Source organism: Mycteria americana, chromosome 7, assembly GCF_035582795.1.
Source record: "Mycteria americana isolate JAX WOST 10 ecotype Jacksonville Zoo and Gardens chromosome 7, USCA_MyAme_1.0, whole genome shotgun sequence".
Classification (NCBI taxonomy): Eukaryota; Metazoa; Chordata; class Aves; order Ciconiiformes; family Ciconiidae; genus Mycteria; species Mycteria americana.
In genome coordinates, this window is record NC_134371.1 from 52,958,587 (window position 1) to 52,978,971 (window position 20,385).

Here is a 20,385-nt window from a genome sequence, read left to right on the forward strand (position 1 = left end):
GCTGGGAAAAAGCAGAATAAAGCTAATGAATAGGGGTAGGATATAGAAAAACAAAATGCTGTGGAACATTAATTCATCATTCACCGCAAAAGCAGACATTGCAAGACACATTCAGACAGTACTACTACTGGTCACCTCTGGTTAGACTCATCCTATCTACTACCAGAAGAATTAAATCTAGGCCAGATTTTGCTTAGGTGCCAAAGGAAAAAGGAAATTATATTAATCATCTCTGTGAATCTGAACAACAGAATTATTAACGATCTTTACACTTGAAATTTATTTTAAAAGTGTGTTTAGCTTAGCTTATCAGATCAAGCTTATTAAAAAATCAAAAATCAGAAGTCCTGTGATGTCAGAACAAGTGACACTGAGAGTGAAAAGTCAGCACATCCTCAGCCTGCGGGATGGGAGGGCCGTCTGCTATCAACATTTAGGAAACATACTTTGGGTGGAAAGTTTCTTTGCAGCCTCAGGCTTTGTTATAGTAACTGAGTTTAGCTCTTAAGCTCTTGTTCTATCTGTAACTCTAGTTCAGAGCACCTCAAATCCAGGCCTTGCTGAGGGCCCTAGCGTACTATCCTCTAAAAGGGGGTAGTCCTCTATGCTGGGGTCTCTTAGTGGAGTCATGCTGAAATCAAAATAACTTCGCACAGGCACAGGAATCCCTGCTGTCAGGTCCCAGATCATAATATAAATAAAGCTTGTCCAGAAAACACACACACAGGTTTTCTTCCTTGAAGAAAAGCCAGAAGAAACAATTTGATTATATTTCTTTGTCTCTCTTAGCTATACAGGAGTGCCATTTATTTTTGCGTATTTTCATTATGCAAAGTCATACTGGACGCAACAGTGCAAGTATCCCCTTCATTCCGCTAGTGTTTGGCTTCTTATTAGAAATGTTATCAGAAGGTAAACACAACACACAGGAAGGTTTGCTGTGGAGTAACAAGGTTTTAATACCATACCATGCCATGTCAACAACTCAGAAATGTTTTAACAGGTTAAAACTATTTTTGGTAATTACAAAGAAGCTGAAAGGAAAAGCGTTCCCTCAAGCTGACAACATACATTTTATACAGAAAGAGACAAGATACGAGACCATGAAAATTGCACAGACACAAATATTTGAGACGTAACTGAGAGGCAGAAAAATATATTAAAATGATCATTGATTGAGCAACATGGAAAGAATTCTCTCAGCAGGAAAAACCAGATTTTTGCAGGTCTCTGAGAAAGCACAACAGACGCCATTTTTGTGACAATACTTAACGCTTCCACCTGAAATTTGAAAACCAGTTCTGGGGTATTGATGACTGTCTCTTTTGATATAGCTATTACTGCTTTTTTTACAGATAAAGAAATCAGGTTTCCGGAATGACTGAGACTTTCCTAAGGTCAAACAATAAGTCAGGGGCAAAAAGACAGAAACAGTCTAGTTGTCCCCAATCTTATTCTCAACCTACCCCATTAACAGATTGTACAGCCATGAAAAATTATCTCTTCCCTGTGAAAAGGTAGGTTTTGCAAGGAAAATAACAAGTTCCACCTGTCTCTCCAGCTGGTATTAGCAATAGTGAAAATTTCGTTCTGCAGAAAAACTGCCAATGCAGCGCTTGTAAAAAACCTCCAAATTCATGTGCAGATCAGAAATTGCCAGCGCACTTTAAACAGCTGCAACTACCACACACTTTCAGAGAGTCATTTGAACTCATCAGATCTGACTCTGGGATAGACAGCTGTCGTGGTTTAACCCGGCAGGCAGCTAAACACCACACAGCCTTTCGCTCACTCCCCCCGCAGTGGGATGGGGGAGAGGATCGAAAAAAGGTGTAACTCATGGGTTGAGATAAAGACAATTTAATAGGACAGCAAAGGAAGGGAAAATAATAATAAGGACAAAAGAATGTACAAAACAAGTGATGCACAATGCAATTGCTCACGACCCACTGACCGATGCCCAGCCAGTTCCCGAGCAGCAGCCGCACCCCCCTCCAGGCAAGCCCCCCCAGTTTTTTGTTCAGCATGACATCATATGGTATGGGATATGCCTTTCGCCACTTTGGGTCAGCTGTCCTGGCTGCGTCCCCTCACAGCTTCTTGTGCACCCCCAGCCTACTCGCTGGCAGGGCAGTACGAGAAGCTGAAAAGTCCTTGACAGTGTAAGCACTGCTCAGCAATAGCTAAAACATCAGTGTGTTATCAACATTATTCTCATCCTAAATCCAAAACACAGCACTATACCAGCTACTAGAAAGAAAATTAACGCTACGCCAGCCGAAACCAGGACAACAGCGAAGCCCGGATGGCTTGGTTGTACATAAAGCCCTCGTGCCTCACGTGGGGTGAAGCAGCGCGAGGTTGGGGCCCACAGATCTGCGCAGGCCCCAGGTGAAGATTGGGCAGGCCAGTGCCGCAGCCCCGCCAGCCCTCCCGCAGTGCCGGTAAATGGAGGACGCTGACAGGACGTACGCACATGCAAGTGTTTAAATACTCGTTGTTGGGGACTACAGGAAAGCCTACAATAGACATTTTGCCTTAGGATGTTTTCTCTACTCTATTGCAAAAAAGCAATAAAAATATGTGCTACTCTGAGGGCTCTTTCTCTGCTTAACCAGCCCCTTTATTATTATCCAGCTTCTCTCAGAATATACTCTTTCTCCCAACAAGCCTGTACTGCTCCAAAGGGCAAAGCTCAGGTCTCAGGCAGGGGTTGTTGACGCACACTTTTTCACTTGCCTGACTTCTTTCCACTACAGGTCAAACCGGGATGATTTGAGGGTGTCCGTCCGCAGGCCCGTACGAAGCTGGCCCCTTTCGGTGGGTCAGGTAACCCTCGTGCGCAGACCGGCTGCACGGGGCCGAGCTACGCCGTCCCCGCAGGCAGCCCCGCAGCCCAGCCCGGCGTGCTGGGAGCATGCGGGGCAAAAAGGATTTCGGGCGTACCGGCTGTCCATGTCCCCGGCAGAAACCAGCCGGAGGAAGCTTGGAAAGCCTGGCCTTTTTATTCTCCAGAATTAAGACTTTGATTAGCTGCTGGCGCAAGACCAAAACTCCATCTGAAATGCTTTAGACAACCCATCTGCGCTCGGTTTGGGAGTCTGAGGAGCGCCTGCCGTGGCCCACTCCTCACCGGTGCCAGGCGAAAACAAGGGGGAAAGAAGGGGGTGAGGAGCTGGGTGGGGAGGAGCGCTCCCCGGCCCCACGCTCTCAGGAGGAGCGCCCTGACCTCCGCACCCACACGCCTCGCAGGGGCCCTTCAGGCCGCCCTCACCCACCTGTCTGCCGGCCCGGCCGCCCCCCGGCCGCCCTGGGGTCGCAGGCTGGGCCCTGGCAGCCCCCGCGCCTGGGCTGGCGCCTGGCCTCCGCTCCTCCCGTGCCCGCCGGGGCAGGGCCCGCACCCGGCCACGGCCACGGGGCCCTTCCCTCTCCTCTCCCTCCCCAAACCCCCGTGGACCTTCATGAGTCCCGTACCTCGTGATAAATTTCATAATTATTCAGCCCTTACTACCAACACCGAAATTCATCACTCAAAGCAAATTAGCCGAGATTCATTAGAATAAGACATCTAGTAGGCACATGTACTTTATTAGCCTCTTACACCAATAGTTTTAATTAGGTACATATTTCACAGCTCTAGAGCTACTCAAGTGAAGGGCTGCTTTTATCTCTTTTATTTACAGTAACAAGCTATCAAACAAATACCACCATAATTAAACGCAGATGCAAAAAAAAAAAATTAAATTTTTATTAACGGTGACCTACTCAAACCTCAGGTTTGGTAAACTTGGGGTATTTAATTAATGAACGGAATACCCTGCAGCCGGGCAGGACGCCGGGGCAGGGCGGCACCCGCCCTTTCCCCCTGCCCCTGGCCTGGCAGGCCCTTCCTCCGTGTCACCTTCAGGCAGGGGAGGAGAGCTCTCCCTCGGATAGATACCGTCATGATGAGAAAAGTGATTAAAATCCAGAACATTTCTAAATTATTAATGAGGACTTTAAATGATGTTATAAAAGAGGGGAATACAGGCGAAAATGTTACACATTCATGGAATTTTTACTCATGCATAATAATAAGTTGAAAACACTTCAGTTATAATACTTCCTAAATTAAAGGGCGGGGGGGATACGATGCGTTTCTCGGGCCCGCCCGCCCGCCCGCGCCGCCCGCCACTCGGCGATCAAGGGCGCCACCTGCCGGGCGCCGCCGCGAACCGCACCCGCCGCCGCCTGGCGCAGGGCCGCCGGCTGGAGGGGCCGGTGCCCGGGCGGCCGCGGCGGTGGGGGCCCTGCCCAGGCGGTGGGCTCTGCTCGAGCCCGGGGCGGGGGTCCCTGCCCGAGCCCGGGGGGCCTTGGGGCCGTCGCTGGGGCAGCGGACGTGCTGCTTGTCGCGGTCCCTCTGCAGGGTGGGCCGCGGGGCTGTGGCGTTACTCCGGCCGCCTTACAGTGTTACTTGCTTGCTCAAGTACGGTGTAAAGACAGGTTTTTACCTTTACAGGTGTTAACAAAGCCCGCTTGCTTGGAGAGAGCGCCTTGTCTGCATACATTTAACCGCCTTGTCAACCTTCTGGGGCTAGTGCTGCTCCACACTGTAAATTTGTTAAAAAACCATAATATTGCAAGGAATAATCATGTGAAAAGAGCCCCTTTCTGCCCCCCTGCGTACGCCGAGTCCGACCTGGTCCCCAGGCAGCAGAGTGGGCTGTGGCCCCTTGGGCCCACTGGCCCCACGGGCCCAGCCCAGGGGTCTGTGTGCACCCATCTGAGCCACCTGCTTGTGATTTTTGCATCCTTGTGAATAACAGCAGCAGTTGGTACCAAGAGAAAGAAAGGTTTCCCCAGGTCAAACCTGCAAGTGGCATGTACCTCACATAGCTATATTTTTGTCTAAATGCTTATGCAGTCTTTTCTGTAAAGACTTCCCACACGGTCTCTCCAGACTCCCTGTACCTAAGCGCTGTTTGTGTGATCCAGAGTCACACAACACTTGAGGTTCTCATCTCTAAAGACCTATTTAAGGTTTTACACAACCAGGCAGTCATTGGTATCATCTACCACAAATTCCAGGCATCATTTTCCTCTCCCATGGCAAGGGAAGAACCCTGCAAACCCACAAAAGTAGCAGTCACTGGAACACAACCTCAACCACAAAGTCTCTCGGACCTGCACGTCCCTCCGGCTGAATTCCTCAGGGACATCCTGTACTTCCAGGTGCCTTTCAGTCCGATAAAGCTGCTTTTGGTAGCTGTGCAAAGCAGAGACCCACCATCTGATTACAGTGGCAGCAAATAAGGCAAGAACAATCCCAGGCCATTCTGGACTGTAAGGTCTATACAAATGCTGCAAGTCCTGCTGAATGCTAACTGGCAGCTAGCACCAATTACTGAGTAATGGGCTCTCCACATGCCCCTTTATTTAATAAGTAGACACGGTCTGCACTCACTTTTGGAGCGCAGTTGTCTCTGGTTGTAACACCAACTGAATGCTTTGCAGCAGGCTAGCCTCACAGTGACTAAAGCTCAGATCGTTACAGCGAAGTCCCAACCAAAAGAAACTGCCACACTCTTCTCAATTGGCGCAGATGAAATAAAGGCTCTTGGACACAGTTCCTACCTAGGAGCCTGCCAGCGCCTAATAACTGCAACATGCTGGGATTCTAAAATAAATGTGTCATGGAGAGATACCCAGGCTAATTCTTAGGGAGGTAAATTTGCCTGGGTGAAACTCTTCGTTAGCACAGTGTTATTTCTTCCACTGCTCCAGCTGCTTCTGGTCCCTTCCTCTGTGGCACTGCACAGAGCACGTTTGCTATCGTGAGCCACGGATGGCAGCCGTGGTCCCTCTGGACAAAGCAGTGACATTCAGATCAGAAACAAAAATTTATGCTTTCTTTCTTCCTTTGCTTCCTATGAAATCTCCACTGATCATATTCTCATTATTCCTTTGCCTGGACAGCACTACCTAAAATTTTTACTGAATTTTGGGCACTATGGTTCCTCCACATTTTCTATCACAGGAGAACTCGTTCCCTGTCTTTAGCTAGATGGAGATGCGAATAGGGTTTCACTGAATGCTCAAGTTCCAAATTTTCTCCCTAGATTTTCAAAGGAATATACTGAGCAGGAGATAACAGAGAAGATCCCTGTGAAATCATGGTGCAAAAAGAAGTTACTGCCAAATAATCCCAAAGCATCTGAGATAGTTTCCACAAAGAAAGCAGCAGGGACTCCTAAAACACAGTTCCCATACATCCTTATTAGGAATGTGACACCATTACTTTCACAGCTAACACTATGAAAGGCTGCTGAAATGTTCAAAGGAACTTTGGTAGGCTTATTTTTCTCTTTGGAAAACAAAAGTTATCACTAAAGGCCTTATAAAAAGTAAGAAACTTTCACAACCTTGGATCTCTACAGGCAGCAATTACATGCAAAATGTTGTCCCTAGTTTATATCCTTTAGCTGTTTTACATTTTTGACACTGGGAGGAGGGCATTTGTAGCCAGGTAGTTAGCATCAGATTAATATTTAATGCAATCAGGTGCGTGACTGCAATGTTGGGACTAAGATTTTTTTACATACGTGTACATCAATGATTTCAAAACCATGGTTTATGCAGCAGCCATGGTTTGCACCCCATGTATTACACACTATCTGACAGTGTTACAGACAAGGAGACATCTCTGTGTGTGCCAGAAGAGAGAAACCAGCCACTGTATTGAAGGCCAATTGAAGTTTTAGGTGCCCCAAAAGGCACATTAAATTCCAACTTCATGGGTTTATTACCATACACTAAACTGATGTGGCCATCTTTATCTCAAATTAGTTTCTTCCTAATTTTGTACATACATGTGCAACACAGTGAAGTAATGATGGCTGTTCCATACTCCTCCCCCTTCATGTATTTTGTTTCTATGCCTTGACATCCTGTTAAATGTAGTTACCGGGATGGAATTTCCTTCGGTGTTAGTTTTAAAGTGCATGTGGGAGGTGGGAAGAGAACCCACTGACTGCACTAGTTTATTGTGTGAACCAGGCAGTAAATACAGATGTGGAACTCCATATTCATGCCTCAGCACTGGTATCTCTTCAGTGTCGCACCTGCAGGTATTTATATGATCGCACACTGAAATAAATGCAGCGTGTGTGGGTGTGTAGAGCTGCACCTGTATATATAATGAGACATTCAAAGAAATCCACTAAGTTTTGTTGCAATTCCACTTGACAACGTTCTTGTACATTTTGTCCTGCATGTTCAGTAGCCTTATCCCTGCTGCTGAATCTTTCTCTGGACTGGGCTGGACTACCCTGTGTACCATCTCCCTCCCTCATCCCAGAAAGAAAACCTCCTACTTTGTCACTTCCTCACTGCTTTCATTCGAAAGACCAAATCCTGTGAACCGTCTGCCTGCACAACTTCTGCTGAGCTTGAAGTTGCTGGAACTGAAACTGGGCACAGGAGGCAACTTGCACACCCTCTGGGTCTGCTTATTTGCCTACTTCATAAAGATCATATAGGCTTTCCCTATAAGGCAGCTACTGACTGGCGAGTCCTGCTCTGGCACAGAAATATTATACATCCTGGGATTGGTTTTGAGAGCCCTCTTTCAGCCAGTGAAAGGACATAAACCTAAAATCTCATGGTTTATGTGCAGTGTAGAGCCTAGTACTTAGTATATTAAAAATACTATTACATCAGTCAAAGAGCACAAGGAACACAGACATTGTTCTCCCCATTTTTCAGAGGAGGAAACTGAGCCAAGATATCCAAGTAAATTGCCCAAGAAAACATCAAACACTAGGCTAAATTTTGGAACATCCCTACTTACCTGGAATTTCAAGCTGTGAAGTCATTTAAAGCTCCTTAAGACTGAACAATTTGCCTGCCAGGATGGGTAGGAATCTCATCATCAGTGGTAACTTAGAGTACAAGAGAAAAACAGAGAAAATTAAACCATTATTGCCACACGAAAGTGCTGTAACCACTGGACATTGACTTAGAAACATTTGGACTTTTGTGTTGTAGTTCAACCCTACCATAAAGACATGAAGTATGCATATCTGTACGCATTTTAAGGAAACAGGAATAATAAGAAATATAAGTTACTCTTTCACACTTTACAACCAGACTCAGCATTTCCTAATGGCAACTGTAGAAAGAAAAAGTACTGCCTAGTCTTTAGGCCAAGGGACTGTGAGTTGAGAAACAAATTCCATGTGATTTTGCTTGTAACTGGCTAAATCAGTCAATCAGTCAACTGGCTAAATCAGTAAGTCATCAACATGCCTTAGTTAACACGTCCATATCACAGGTATTTTAATACCTCAAAATATTTCATTTTACCAAAAAAAGAGGTCCCCTCTTTGCTCAGCCACATATTCTGTTTTCCCTTCCTTTCTGACAGATGCTTTGGCGAAAGAGAGATTTGTTTTATGACATTTACTGCGCTTGTTGTGCTGACATCATAGAGTCAACGAGAACAAGTATTTATACTTCTATTATGCCTTCATTGAACTGAACAAGGTGTTCAACAGGACATTTTAATTATAATCCCACTTCTAACAGCGTGAGTAAAGGTGTTTAAAAAACACAATCAAGCATGAAATAGAACAGTAAACATGCCATTTCAATTACAAAATTATGTATAAGCACATCCTTGCACAGCACAACATTTGAAGACTGAGAGAAATGCTAAAATCCTATCTGAAACCCTGGGAAGTTTTGTGCATGGGGTTGAAGGAGCCAAAATGCTCTCTCCTCACACTCTTTTGTGCACTCACTGAACTTTTGACTCCAGAGAAAAACTCACAGAGTCCCAAACTGACAATTTTTGTACAGATTTCCATGGAGGGAGACTAGCCATAAGCTTATTTTTGTGTTGCAGTGTCATGTCAGACACTTGTTCTGTTTGGGGAGCTCTTTTTTACTTCCCAACCCAGTGGTGCTGAAATTGAAAAGCAAATGCACTGGCAGATCCTTGCATTGTTATCCACCACCATCTACCTGTACCGGTACAAACCACTCTCCACTAGGAATGCAATAGAGCAAATACTGTATCGTGTTTATAGATACGTGACCCACCAGAAACTCCTGGACATCTGTGGTCCCTCTGGGCACAGCAGGATACTGGGCTGCCCTGCAAAGTGCTGTGAATTCCCCGGGCTGCCAGGAGGGAGGATTTCATCCCTCACTCAGCACCACTATACTGTGGACATCACCAAGTCCCTGGTTCAGGGAACTGATGCAATATATTGTTTTACAGCGGACACTCAGGGGAACGTATTAAACTCCAAAATTGCACTCTGGAAACAGTGGCGGAGCTGCCTTCCCATTGCAGAGACACTCACTCCAGCACCTTCTGAGCAAGTAAATGATGCCTCAATTTGGCAAAGTCCACCCTTTCTCCAGTGAATCAAGCCACACTGCTTAAAATAATACAACAAGGTTGTCACAGAAGCCTGGCAGTTGTGACAGACTGCTGTAATTCAGGGCTTTTCGGCATTGTAGGCGAAAGGGAACGTTGGTGCTCCAGTGGTTAGGGCTTGGGACAGGACAGGGAGGTCTGTTCTGTCCGTGTGGAGGCAAGCGTGCAGGGAAAGGGCAGCTGAGATGGGAAGCTAGCAGTTAGGGGAGACTTGCTAGCTTTCTGCAGCCAGATGGGAGTGTGGACAAAGGCCGCTGCTAGGTGGGCTTTCCCCTGGCCTTCAGGCAAACTCCTCTCTCCAAAGCAGCAGCACGATACTCACCTACTTCTCCAGCTCTCTGGAAGCACATATCAAACAGGCAATGAGGCCGCAATGACGTTGCTGCCCTAAATAATTGCCTGCTTGGCCAATGCGTGGAGCCAGCTCTGATGGGCACGTATCAGAAAGACCTGGGCACAGCGCTGTCCCACCAAGCAAAGATGATGCCTTTTCTTTTCTGCACGTGGTACCACTGGGCACTCCAGGAGCAGTTGGCAATGCAGTGAATATTCTTACCAAAGCATGGCCAAACTACCCCAGCCTGTCCTCTGCAGCCCTTGTGAGGCAGTTTCTCCACACAGCTCCAGAGAGGAGAAAATTGGAACAACTCACATTTCTGCCATGCAGATTAGACTTGAACCAATGCTGGATGCATTAAGTTCCCAAAGACATCTGGAGATCATAATGTAAAATCTGGTGCTATCTCGTGATCTGGACTATTGTCTTTTCCACAAACCATACTGTTCTGTTTAATAGACTATGCAATTGTCCGTGGTATTGAATCGTCTTCTAGAAAATCTGACCTGGAAATTACTCTGTTATTGTGATTTGAAATTAATAACTTTCTCACGAATTTTATGGTCACTTAGATGAACCTGTAAATACAGTAGATAATTAGGTGAAGTATATAAGAATCAGTATTTCATAATTTGCTAAACATACATGTAAAAGCATTTGATTGACAAGAAACTGTACTGGCATCTGTAGGTATTTAATAGCACAGACAGCATTAAAAGTTTGACTGCTATGCCTTTTTTGAAATACAATTTGTTACTCTCTCACTAGCCTTTCAGAGCTGAAGGAAAAACTCGGCATATTTTTTCCGTTTCTGGAAGAACCTGTCTTTCTCAAAATGCCAGAGCACCTCATTAGTGGAAGCCTTGGTTAGCTTGTAGATAGCTGGCAGAGGAGTTTTGTTGTGCTTGTTTCCACTTCATTTTTCCCCGCTATTATGAGTAAGTAGAAGTAAAAGCATAGTTTTCATTGCCTTTAATGGGAGCAGAATCTGCTTTTACTTCATCGCTATTTTCCATTCCCCTCCTGGCACTACACAGAAACACGTGTGAGGTGAGACGCAGCGGTGAGGTGACTTGGCGGTGAGGGTTCCAAAAGCCAACACTAAATGCAGTTAACATATTTTTGACTAGTTATGCACATTTACAGGCATAACTGTACAGAAATTTAAGAGAAGCACTATATGGAGAAGTCATTAACTGAGATTTAAGTTTGGGAAATACAGGAAATATGGGAAAACCTAAAATTTAAGGCCCATGTTTAACATCTCTCTACTTCAAGCAAATCATCAAATGGGGCAAGGCTGTGAAGTTCATTTATACTAGAAGAAATGAACAAGACCTACCTGATTCCTGCATCTTCTCCTTGAATGTACCACTTTTGTTAGAGGAAAGCCGTGGTGCTTTTGCTGTCTTTCAGAACTGCCGGAGCCAGTTCAGGTTCTCCCCAGCTTCTGGATAAATCAGGTTCCAACGTCTACAACTGAACAGATCCACAGAAGGTTCTCCATGGGTTTCTCACCACCAGATATAACTTGGGGCATAATTAGAAATTGGGATCATAACTAGTTAGTCCTGAATAGTTATGAGAAGTAATGATGCATGGGAAGGAAAACATCTCATCCGATGAGGAGAACATCATTTTCAGGGTCAATTTTAGAAAGCCATATGTTTTTAACTGTACATTCAACACAGAAGCAAGCATGGAGCTTGGCATTTGAAAGGTCAGCTTTTAAATTGAAGCTATTGTTCAAACATCTTCCTTTGCAATGAGAAGCAGAAACAGCCTAGGCGAAGACAATCTTAGTCTGACTCCCAGCTCCTGTCTGGCTCCCCTGTGCAATTCAAGAGCGGTCTCAGGGCTGGTCTACCTGTGCCTGCCTCCAGTAGGTGTTTGTTTCTCTTCCCCAGGCACGGGCATGCCCGGGGGATGAAGCCTGTGCAGGAGGACTTCCTGACCGTAGCTGCTGGGCATTGCTGAGCCCCGGAGCCCGAGCTGTGTCCTCTGCAGCCACCAGCCGGGACACCGTGCACTGCTTCGGGGCTGGGCACCTGGAGCACCAGCCAAGCTCACAGATGGAGACAGAGCGGAGAGCAGTGACACCAGCTCATCAGCAGGCCCAAGGCTTGTCAAGACCTTGCAGGCATGAAGGCAAAGGAGAGCGAAAAGGATGTGGCTGAGAGATGATACAACTGCTTTGCAGAGTACAGCCACAACGGGAGCTGTAATCACAGAGAAAACAGAGTGTCTGTCTGAAACACTATTTCTGCTTTGTTGTGTAAATACAGGAACTATGACTTCATGTCTCACACTTCAAGAGACGTACTCTTGGGCTTGTTTTCTTCCGTATCAGAGCTCTAAGATCTCCAAAGTGTGTCTCTCTATTTCAGTGCTGGCTTGAGGTTAATCTCTAGAAACAAGTAATGTAACATTTCCATCTATCTTTTCTACTCTTTTGGCGTTTTTAATTATACTAATATGCTATGACAATTTAAACAAGACACATCTCAGCTTCTGGCCTGCTCTGTAATGGTTCAGCTGCTACATGTGCTCCAGCATATTCTGCTCAGACAGGCTGCTGCTGGAGGCAGGGGGGAGGCAGAATAGTGCCCTTCTGTCATGAGAGATTTCATTGCACTGATCATTGTATGTTTGACAGATTCTTTGTCAATGTCAAGTGTCTTTTGTGGTTAAGCCCAGTAAAGCTAAAACAAAAGGTCTCCTAGATATTAGATATATAGTGACATTACTGAATTCACTTGGAGGCAGTAATTTTTTGTCAGCCTATGAAAAGAAAAATGGAGCTAATGGGAAAACAAAAGGAAGATGCCGGCATGCCTTTTTAGCTATTTTTGTTTATGTCAGACATTATGATTGACATCTGGCCCAGAACACCCCTTCAACCGTTGAGGCTGGTGTCATGAAACAGAACAAAGAGAAATTACCAGCCTAGAAACACCACTGGCTCAGAAAGCACTGCTTTTTGTTTATTTTCTTTTAAGTGTTTCATTTTCAGTAATCAGTATCATTACACAAAAGTAGTTCGCTCACATGCACCCCCCACTTACTAACTGGACTTTTAAGTTTCCTTCGTGTTTGCTTTCTTCCTGCCTGCTTGAATGGCACCGGAGTGCTGGCTTGGTTGGATGACAGTCTGTCATAACAGTGATGTTTGAGGTTAGTGAAAACTGACGTGAAAAATACAATCCACTGGCCTTTAACTGAAATAGCAGCTCTGGTTTTTGTGGAGTTGGCAGGCAGCATTTTTAAACCCCTTTCACGGTGAAGGCAGTTACAACATGTTTTTCTCTGTATCAAGCAGTTCCATCATGAAGTACATTATCTACATCTGTTGTCATATCAGGACATTGCCTTTGAGGAGCAGTTTGCTGTTTCTTGTGTGGGCACTTCTCTTGCTGAAGTGCCCTGAAAGGGCTAAGGGAATTTCGTGGTCATTCTCCAGGGTGAGGCCAATTACAAAGCTTTAAAATTTGTTTAAGAGTGATTTTGGGGAAATATCAGTGACCAGAATAGGTCCTGCAGACACACAACACCAAGGAGTCTTTGTCACCAGCATTCTGCAAGCGCTGTAGAATTTCAGAGACTTGGTCAAAATTATACATCAGCAGGAGGAAATTATTCCTTAGATTTCTAACTTCATCTTGAAAGTACGATGCTGAAAGTAACAATAACAAAAGAAGACTTTTCACAAGATGAGAGCAAGACAGTCCATCAGCCACTTCTCTCCATACAGTTATATGCTGAAATCATATCAGAAATCTTACCTTACCAAAAAAGATCTTAATCACTTAAAAAAATTCCAAGGAAGTTGGCCCTTGAATGCATCACATGTGCTGGAGCTAAACACTCTTGCACCTTTTTAATAGGGTACCTTTCAGTATTGAACACTGGGGTGTATTCTCCTGTAGAAGCACACACTTAACTCCCCTCAGCATTAATAGCAGATATGCTCACACATCGAGTGGAGAATTTCCCTCTGTCTCTTTGCACAGTGCTCTAAAAAGAACTTTGAAGAAATTGAGAAAAACAGAGAGAGCAGTATATTAATTTTAATGAGATGAAAGCAGTACATGTCATTCCTAAATTTCATGGAAAATGCACCGGTAGTAACAAAGATGAGTAGAAAATTTCAAAATCATTTTGAGCAGCATTAAAATCAGTCTTCCCTGATTTTCTGTTTTCCCCTTCTTTTCAAAGCACATACATTAAACTCATTTTATGCTTATAATGTATATAATGATTCTAGACAACATAAGAAGGACACTGGGATTCTTCCTATTTCAACGTATAAAGTGGCAAGCCAATTTATGCAGCTTAAACCATTGCTAAAGAAGATGTATCAAAAATTGCCTGTGATCATTACAAATAACAGCCTGAAATGTTCACAAGAAGCTGTTTGCTTATCATATTTTCATTAAAACATCTTTTCACCTGCTTTGCTTTTCCCATGCCTGTAACCTGCATTGTAATCAGTCTTATTAACTGAGAACATAAATATGATTTATTATGGTCTGATAATGGAAGCTGCATGGACCAAGAGAAGGGATATATTGTCCTTTGATAAAATGGCTCTTTTCTCTCAAATAGAGCTCTATCATGAGAGCATGCAGAATGTAGTGAGTGATTATTTCCTGAGGGTGAATGATGGCAGAACCCTACAGAAAATCTTCTTGTTGGCCATGACAGCCTCCGAGTGTCCCCAAATCTCACCGAGTTTGACAACCTGCAGACACTTTTGATGAACTGTATTCTTCCGTCAGAGACAGCCTGTCTGGGAGGAGAAAAGGGAACCTTTATCGTCTGATCTGCTATTATTGTCTTGATCTTTTATAAGCAATCTCTAATGCACATGAATATAATATCCTTTCACACAAGTGCCAAACATAATAGAAATGTAGTTAAAGGACCCTTTTCCCGGTTATGTAAATGTCCTAATACCATAATTAGAAAAGATGGTTTGTGAATGATAGCAGTAAGGAAAGGGTAATCAAAATGTTTTAACATTATCTTTCAGTTTTAAAGACCAAAATCTGTGATAAATAGCATTTATGGTAGATGTGGGGAACCAGCTTGTGCTGAAGCTTTTACCTAAAAGAGAATAGTTTTGAGCGTAAAACTGGTGTTATATTTTCATAAAACACATAAATGGCAGCTGGTCTTAAGCCAGGAATGATTACTGGCAGATATGACTTAAAGAAAATGAGTATTCCACTCAAAATCCCTCCATGGCTGTTCTAGAAAGAACAAAGCGTTATTATTAAGTAGTGTATTTGGACAAAGGGGTGTTCAAGACCAACTAAAGTTTGCCAACAAATGTCTCTTTTATCTACGTCCAGAAGAACAAGCATAACAAAATCTTTTTCAATTAACAGCTGTACACATTAGCAAAACACTCGTCTTTCTCAGCTCAAGCAGTCTGGCTTATTTATCACAAAAAATGAAATGTTTGGGGCGAAGGTTTCCAAGTTGCCCAGTAAAAGCAAGATACTTGATTTTTCATTAACCTTTTGACATCTGGAGCTGGGATGTCCCAATATTAACTACTAATGGTCTTTTGCATTGCCAGTTGGTGTTGAGAGAAGTCCCAATTGTCAGAGTCAAAAGGTTAATCAGCAATTTCACACGGTGATGTGGTCAGAGTTTGCATGTTACTGCCTGAACAGGAGGAAGAGGAAAAAAAAGTCATTAACAGAAACCACGTCCCAACATTATTAAGCCCCTCTTGTATTTTTTTGTTGGAAAATATTTAATGATCTATTTACTAAATATTCTGACTTTTTAGAGGGCTTTGCAAAACTTTGCTGAGAAGTCCAGGTCCAAATATGTGACCAACTTGTTTGGTTTGTTCTACTTTTCATAAGAAAAAAAAAGAATTTTACTCATGCACCAAGTGTTCAGCCCAGACCAGTGTGAGGGAAAAGTCTTCCTGGCCTGTTACCCTGGTCTGTTTAAGTCTACCTGGTCTGTTTAAATCTCCTGGTCTGGAGATTTTAAAAAACCTATCCAACTGGGGCTAAATCAGCCTGAGAGTTGTGGCCTGTCTCCCGGAGGTGAAGACACCTGAATGCCCATTCATTCAGCGTGAATTTCATAGCGCAGATGCCGTACCAGGGATGAAGTATGCCCAATCGCAAACACCCGCATGTAGACTTTTCCCTCCTGCCCCCTTCTGCCTTGGTTGTAGAAAGTAAGGCAACAGCAGCATTCCCTTAACAAATATGGACAGCAATATTATTTCATGTGAAAGTACTCGTATAAACAGCCATGCCAGTGCCTCAGCTGGTATCATTCGACCAGAAATAGCCATAGCATACTTTGGCTTGTAGCCCAAGGGCTCTCCTAGCCATAGCAAAACCAGATTTATTTTCCAAAAGAAAATAAAAAATATTTCTGAAAACACTACAGCTTGGCATTTGCTACCAATAACAATGTTCACACAAAATGACTTCTTATTTGCCCTGGCAGTATCTGAAATTGTTAACCATTGCTTATCTTGTGTTTAGCCCTGATCAAAAGCCTTCTGATGTCACCATATGGATCAGGCCAGTTGCTCTATGTTTTTGAGACATTCTGTCTTTTTCCCGTGGCTAAGACAAAAAAGTAGTGAATCTTGCCCTAAACAACATCCTTCATCCTGGATATTTTCTGCATCACATAGTTCCTCTCGTCTCTTTCTCCAGTTCCAAAAAAATCTATGACCAAAATCTCTCTTCTCTTGATTGCTTCAGTTTTAATGGGGAAAGGATTTTACCCTGAAATGTTCTGAAAAAAATTATCAATCTTTCCAAGTGCCCTATTACTTAGTCCACCAATTAGCTGACTATGGAGCCTAAGTGTCCTTGTACATCTTCCCAGTCCCCATCTGTATACTTGGCTGCATATGTTTATGCAATTAGAAATGGTGAAAATCTAATAAAATTAGGACAAACCTGAGTGAGCCATAATTCTGTTTAATCTCTCAAACTGGATTGTTGAAAGCTTGCTGAATTCCCCAAACCTCTCTCAGGTGCCAATAAATGAGTCAATATCATACCAAAGATCTCACAGCATAGCAGACGTAAATTGTACTTCCAGAATCTCATACACACCCTCAAATAATGAATCTAATGCCTCTAAAATAATGTCAGGGAAAAAAAGCAGTTTCCTCCAGTTACCAGCATCGTACTTGGTGGCCCAGAATGGAAAAATGGAGAATACACGGCAGATTTGCATGGCGTCACTTTAAAGGCTTGTGCCTTCCTATGGCAGTAATAGAGCAACCCAAGCCGCCTACTTTCAGGGGAGGACCACTGACATTATCACACTGGGCTTTGCTAGATCCCCTAGGAGACCTGAAAAACTCAACAGGATGGCAGAATGAAGCTTTCTTTCATCTCAATGTGATGCCTCTCCAGACTTTTCTTTTAGAAGCCTGTTTTACACTTTGTTTTGTACTGCAATGGTAACTGGTGGTTTGCATAGAAATAATCATCAGTCTGGAAGAATCCCAGACCACTCCATACCTGTGTCCTCTTATCACCCACCATTCAAGAGAAGCCAGGAAAGGAAGGGAAAAATTATTTTGGCTGGACTAGGGGTAATTTTCTGTGAAAGAGAGAACAGAATTATTTAGGGTTGAAGCACAGTAGAGCAATTAATAACTCTGTTCTTGGAAGAAAGGCCCCAAGATCTTTTATCTCAAGTTGTGAGGGCTTTGGTTTTGCATCTAAGCCAAGCTATGTATTTGTTGCAGAATGGGGCTCTTCAGTTTGAGAAGTAAGATATAAGGGTTGTGGCCTTGGGTCCATAGCTTAGAAGAAAATGTCGTGTTCAGACCAACCAGTTCCTTTTCTTTTCCCCCCCCTGTATGTTCATCTTCCTCATAGACTTCATCTTCAAGTACGTGCCTTGTTTACTCTATGAGATCTTACGGAATTTCAGCCAGGAGGTGACCAGGCCAGAAACAGGTCTCCCACGATCACACAACTGAGGCACTACTCCGAATCATACACTTTGGGATGCTGAGGTCGTAGAAAATAGAGATGGAAGGGATCGTAAAAAGTCCAATACCTGACAGTATTTCCCAGATTTTTGACTACTCTGTCATTGAAATCCTCCAGTGATGGAGACTTCATCACCGCTTCAGTCAATTATCCCAACAGATAACGGTCCTTTCCTAAGTGACAAAAACAGTCTAACAGTGAGAGAGACTGATTGCTTTCTTAGACATTGTATGTTTTGCTCAAATACAACTTAAATGTATTTAGGCCTTTCACCGTGTGTCTTTTCCATTTATGTCTGTCTCTGTTACCTCTCCTTCACCATTTTTTTTACCTCATCTTTCTCCCTAGTACCTTACCATTTTTTCGTTGTCACTCCCTTTCTTTTTTGTCTTTTGAACTATGTGCTCTTCAACACCCTTGTATTTCTTCTCTTCTTTGTGTCTTTCCAAAAACATGAAAAGCAGACTGTTATGTGTCAGTGGCTTTGCTACAGAGACCCATCTCTTGTCATCTCTCCAGAGGGGAGCCAAAATGCCACATTTTCATTCATTGCATCAAAACCGCTTTTCTGAAACAATGAGAAATTATACAGATATATTCAAATTCAGGCCTAAAGATGATGTTCTTGAGCTGTGACTGAAGAGCATAGCTAGCTATGGGAAGCACACAATCTGCTCTGACCATGCACGTGCAGGGGTAGGCGTTACATAGCCTGTAAAAAAGGAAATCAAAACTCCTGACAGGCACATTAACAGATGTCTGCTTCCTGCTGTTAGGGTATTTCATGTACAAAATTAGTTACAACACAGGTCTGGACCTACAGGTTTGAGAACACCAGATTAAATTACTTTGTCTGTAATTTATGCCAGGGAAAGTACCATCAAAAAGAGTTAAGGTGGAGCATCACCACAGGCAGAGAATTTTTACTTTTGTTTTACTTTTGTTCCCCCAAGTCAGGCCCATTGCATTATTTTAATGTACATGTAATACGTAAGTATGGTAGCGTCCCACTGGCGCTCCAGGCTGCTTGGCCTAACAGGTTTTTTGGGATGTCAAGATAATCTCCAAAATTGAGTGCAGCTCAAACACCAGTGTTTCTTAAAAAACAACTGTTTCAACTTATTCTTTCAATTTTTGACAGAAAATTATCAAAGAGGTGACTACCCCTGCCATGGTAGGAAGCAGTATGATAAATAAAGGGGAGGACTAAGGAAAGCTTACTCCACACTTAAGAGTAGAAAACAAGTTTGTTTTCCAGCATATCTGTTTCACGGCGCATTGTTGCTGCAATATAAATTTTTGGAACTGCAAGTATTTTCCTGTCTGCTTTGCCCAGGTTCTGTGCTTGGAAGGGCTGAGCGCAGTGGTCTGAAGCAAGACTATTGCGGGCATCTGATAAAGGAGCTGTGTGCATTAGCACTGAGGATCCACAGCAACGAGATGTCAGGCTGTGCCTTTCCATAGAAGGTCCGAACATAAAGCAGGGAAACTAAACTTGGTCTTGGGAGGCAGAGGTTCTTTGTCCCCTGCAGGATCTCAGACAACATATTTCCTCTCTCCAAGCCTCAATTTTTCCCTGAAATAGGGACTGACAGCTTCCTGTCTTCTCTCTCTGGACTCGTGGCTTTTTTGGCTAGTGGCTGGTAGGTCTGATGACTATGGGTAGGTCTGATGATGGGTAGGTCTGATGACTGTGAGTCTGACCTCCAGGAGGCCTCTGGACACTTCTGTAGTATATTTGATAATGAAGCCTCCTGTCTTATCCAATGAAGACAAAAAAAGTCAGTCAGACCAGAGGAAACTGGCTCAGCACAAAATGGCAGCCTCCGTGGAGTAAAGTCAGAGCCATTAGCCATTGACTACTATAGAAATACTGAAACTGCATCAGGGATTTCTTTTTTTAATTGCTATTTAGGGAGTTAAATGAGATTTTTAAAAAGAAAGAAAGACAGAATGTTTAGTCTACAATCACTCTTTGCTGCCAATACAGGCTATCATATAAATTACTTAGACACTTTTAAAAATACATTATTTACTCAATAACCCATAATGGGTCCAGAGCTCCTTTTACACGCTATTATAGAAGTACATAATTGCTGAATTTTCAAATGGATGTTTCTTCTAGGCAATAGTCTGTAATGGCTCCTTCAAAGCTCTTAGGCTTTTATCATATGAAGGCCTAAGTAGAAAATGTTTAGTTCACTGATCATTGACCTAATAGAGAGCAACAGCTTCTCTGGAACAACTATTGTCTGCTAGGGCAGATGATGTATGAATGACATTTTAAAAAATTCTTGGAAGTATGTGCTAGGGAAAAATTACCGTTCATGTGCAAAGCAAATACTGCTGATAAGATCCTCAGAGTTCTTTTGTTTGGTTCTGCTTGGTTTAGTTTTTTAGTTTCTGTGCGAGCCAAAGAACAAAAGAAAACAGTGGGGTTTGTGTATGAAATGAGAACTCAGTCTAGGACCCGTTTGGATCAATGAGAGACATTTCCATGTTCTCAGAGGTCATTCGGCTCAGTCAAAAATTGTCTCAAATGAAAATGCAGGTATTTGGTATACATTGCAATGTAAGAAGCTGAATTCTGAAATCAGGGAAGTAAGGAATGCTGCAATGGGGCA